Source organism: Etheostoma spectabile, chromosome 10 (genome assembly GCF_008692095.1).
Source record: "Etheostoma spectabile isolate EspeVRDwgs_2016 chromosome 10, UIUC_Espe_1.0, whole genome shotgun sequence".
In the NCBI taxonomy this organism is placed as follows: domain Eukaryota; kingdom Metazoa; phylum Chordata; class Actinopteri; order Perciformes; family Percidae; genus Etheostoma; species Etheostoma spectabile.
The window spans coordinates 11,170,838-11,175,433 of NC_045742.1; positions in this window are offsets into that span (position 1 = coordinate 11,170,838).

The following is a 4,596-nucleotide window of genomic DNA, read 5'->3' on the forward strand; positions in this document are numbered from 1 at the left end:
TCCTACTCCGGAGTTGCCCAGGGTGTGAGGCGCCGGGCGGGTGTGGGGATACTCACACAAGCGTTGGAGTTTACCCCGGTGGACGAGAGGGTCACCTCCCTACCCCTGCGGGTGATGGGGGGGAAAACTCTGACTGTTGTTTGTGCATATGCACCAACAGGGGGTTCAGAGTGGATTCAGCCTTCTTGGAGACCTTGAATGGAGTCCTGTATGGGCTCCAGTAGGGGACTCCATAGTTCTGCTGGGGGACTTCAATGACACGTGGGCAATGATGAGATACTTGGAGAGGCGTGTTGGGAGGAACGGCCTCCCTGATCTAAACCAGTGGTTGTTTGTTGTGGACTTCTGTGCTAGTCATGGATTGTCCATAACAAAACACATGTTCGAACATAGGGATGCTCATAAGTGGTACGTGGTACCAGAGCACCCTAGGCCAAAGGTCAATGATCGATTTTATAATCGTTTCATCTGATCTGAGGCCGTATGTTTTGGAACTCGGGTGAAGAGAGGGGCGGTCAGAGCTGTCAACTGATCACCATCTGGTGGTGAGTTGGGTCAGGGGGTGGGGGAGGACTCTGGACAGACCTGGTAAGCCCAAACGCGTAGTGCGGGTAAATTGGGAACGTCTGGAGGAGCCCCTGTCGCGACTTCTTTCAACTCACACCTCCGGCGGAGCTTTTCGTGCATCCCTGTGGAGGCTGGGGGCATTGAACCTGAGTGGACAATGTTCAAAGTTTCCATTGCTGAAGCGGCGGCGGGAGCTGTGGTCTTAGGGTCTTAGGTGCTTCAAGGGGCGGTAACCCACGACACCCTGGTGGACACGGTGGTCAGGGAAGCCGTCCGACTGAGAGGAGTCTTCCGGGATATGTTATCCCAGAGGACTCGGAAGCAGTTGAAAAGTACCGACGGGCCCGAAGGGCTGCAGCCTCTGCCGTGACAGAGGCAAAGCAGCAGGTGGGAAGAGTTCGGAGAAGACATGGAGAAGGACTTTCGGTCGGCACCAAGGTGTTTCTGGAAAACCGTTCGCCACCTCAGGAGGGGAAGGGGGACTCATCCAAGCTGTATACAGTAAGGAGGGACGTTGTTGACCTCAACTGGGGAGGTAATAGACGGTGGAAGGAGCACTTTGAGGAACTCCTAAACCAGCTGACACGTCCTCTGTGGTGGAGGCAGAGCTGGAGGATGATGGGGATTATCGTCAATTTCCCTGGTGGAGGTCGCTGAGGTAGTCAAACAACTCCACAGCGGCAAAGCCCAGGGATTGATGGATCCGTCCAGAAATGCTGAAGGCTCTGGGTGTGGAGGGGCTTTGGTTGACACGCCTCTTTAACATGCATGGAAGTCTGGGACAGTGCCGAAGGAGTGGAGACTGGGGGGTGGTTCCCCTCTTCAAAAAGGGGGACCAGAGGGTGTGTGCAATTACAGGGGTATCACACTTCTCAGCCTCCGGGTAAAGTCTACTCCAAGGTGCTGAAAGGAGGGTCGGCCGATAGTCGAACCTCGGATTGAAGAGGAACAATGCGGATTCCGTCCTGGTGTGGAACAACGGACCAGATCTTTACTCTCGCAAGGATCCTGGAGGGAGCCGGGAGTATGCCAACCAGTCTACATGTGTTTTGTGGATCTGGAGAAGGCGTATGACCGGGTCCCCCGGGAGAAACTGTGGGAGGTGCTGGGGGAGTATGGGTGAGGGGGTCCCTTCTTAGGGCCATCCAATCTCTGTATGACCAAAGCGAGAGCTGTGTCCGGGTTGCTCGGCAGTAGTCAGACTGTTCAGGTTGAGGGTTGGCCTCCGCCAGGGCTGCGCTTTGTCACCAATCCTGTTTATAATACAGTACAGTACCTTGGGGTCTTGTTCGCGAGTGAGGGGACTATGGAGCGTGAGATTGGTCGGAGAATCGGAGCAGCTGGTGCGGTATTACATTCTGTTTATCGCACCGTTGTGACGAAAAGGGAGCTGAGCCAGAAGGCAAAGCTCTCGATCTACCGGGCAATTTTTGTTCCTACCCCACCTATCGTCATGAAGGCTGGGTCATGACCGAAAAGAACAAGATCCAGGGTACAAGCGGCCGAAATGGGTTTCCTCAGGAGGGTGGCTGGCGTCTCCCTTAGAGATAGGGTGAGAACACAGCACAGTCATCCGAGAGGAGCTCGGAGTAGAGCCGCTGCTCCTTTGCGTCGAAAGGACAGTAGGGGACCCCAAACTTCCCTTTCCCGAGCCACATCAACCAGCTCCGAGGGGGACCGAGGCGTTTCCAGGCCAGGTTGGAGATATAATCTCTCCACTAGTCCTGGGTCTTCCCGAGGCTCCTCCCAGCTGGACGTGCCTGAACGCCTCCTAGGGAGGCGCCCAGGAGGCATCTTACCAGATGCCCAAACCACCTCAACTGGCTCCTTGAGCAAAGGAGCAGCGGTCTACTCCACGCTCCTCTCGGATGACTGTGGCGTGTTCTCACCCTATCTCTAAGGGAGACGCCAGCCACCCTCCTGAGGAACCCATTTCGGCCGCTTGTACCCTGGATCTTGTTCTTTCGGTCATGACCCAGCCTTCATGACGATAGGTGAGGGTAGGAACAAAAATTGCCCGGTAGATCGAGAGCTTTGCCTTCTGGTCAGCTCCCTTTTCGTCACAACGGTGCGATAAACAGAATGTAATACCGCACCAGCTGCTCCGATTCTCCGACCAATCTCCGCTCCATAGTCCCCCACTGCGAACAAGACCCAAGGTACTGTACTGTATTAAAACAGGATTGGTGACAAGCGCAGCCCTGGCGGAGGCCAACCCTCACCTGGAACGAGTGACTTACTGCCGAGAAACCGGACACAGCTCTCGCTTTGGTCATACAGAGATTGGATGGCCCTAAGAAGGGACCCCCTCACTCCATACTCCCGCAGCACCTCCCACAGTTTCTCCCGGGGGACCCGGTCATACGCCTTCTCCAGATCCACAAAACACATGTACTGGTTGGGCAACTCCCAGGCTCCCTCCAGGATCTTGCGAGAGTAAAGATCTGGTCGTTGTTCCACGACCAGGACGGAATCCGCATTGTTCCTCTTCAATCGAGGTTCGACTATCGGCCGAACCCTCCTTTACGCACCTTGGAGTAGACTTTACCCGGGAGGCTGAGAAGGTGATACCCCTGTAATTGGCACACACCCTCTGGTCCCCTTTTGAAGAGGGGGAACCACCACCCCGTCTGCCACTCCTTCGGCACTGTCCCAGACTTCCATGCAATGTTAAAGAGGCGGGTCAACCAAGACAGCCCTCCACACCCAGAGCCTTCAGCATTTCTGGAGGATCATCAATTGGGGCTTTGCGCTGTGGAGTTGTTTGACTACCTCAGCGACCTCCACCAGGGAAATTGACGATAATCCCATCCTCCTCCAGCTCTGCCCCACCACAGAGGACGTGTCAGTGGATTTAGGAGTTCCTCAAAGTGCTCCTCAACGTCTATTACCTCCCCAGTTGAGGTCAACAACGTCCCATCCTTATGTAACAGCTTGGATGAGTCCCCGCTTCCCCTCCTGAGGTGGCGAACGGTTTTCCAGAACACCTTGGTGCGACCGAAAGTCCTTCTCCATGTCTTCTCCGAATTCTTCCCACCTGCTGCTTTGCCTCTGTCACGGCAGAGGCTGCAGCCTCGGGCCGTCGGTACTTTTCAACTGGTCCGGAGTCCTCTGGGAAACATATCCCGGAAGGACTCCTCTTCAGTGGACGGCTCCTGACACCGGTGTCACCAGGGTGTTTGGGTTACCGCCCCTGAAGCACTAAGACCCTAAGACCACAGCTCCCCGCCGCAGCTTCAGCAATGGAACTTTGAACATTGTCCACTCAGGTTCAATGCCCCCAGCTCCACAGGGAGACAGAAAAGCTCCGCCGGAGGTGTGAGTTGAAAGTCGTCGGACAGGGCCTCCTCCAGACGTTCCCAATTTACCCGCACTACGCGTTTGGGTCACAGGTCTGTCCAGAGTCCTCCCCCCACCCCCTGACCCAACTCACCACCAGATGGTGATCAGTTGACAGCTCTGCCCTCTTTCACCCGAGTGTCCAAAAAATACGGCCTCAGATCAGATGAAACGATTATAAAAACGATCATTGACCTTTGGCTAGGGTGCTCTGGTACCACGTACATATGAGCATCCCTATTTAACATGGTGTTTATGGACAATCCATGACTAGCACAGAAGTCAACAACAAACAACCCTTGGTTTAGATCAGGGAGGCCGTTCCTCCCATCAGCCTTCCAAGTATCCCTCATTGCCCCCCGTGTGCATTGAAGTCCCAGCAGAACTATGGAGTCCCCTACTGGAGCCCATACAGGACTCCATTCAAGGTCTCCAAGAAGGCTGAATACTCTGAACTCTGTTGGTGCATATGCACAACAACAGTCAGAGTTTTCCCCCCCATCACCCGAGGGGTAGGAGGGGACCCTCTCGTCCACGGGGTAAACTCCAACGCTTGTGTGAGTATCCCCACACCCGCCCGCGCCTCACACCTGGGCAACCGGAGTAGGACAAGAGGTCCAACCCCTATCCAGGAGTACGGTTCCAGAACCGAGACTGTGCGTAGAGGTAAGCCCCAGATCTAACTGGTAG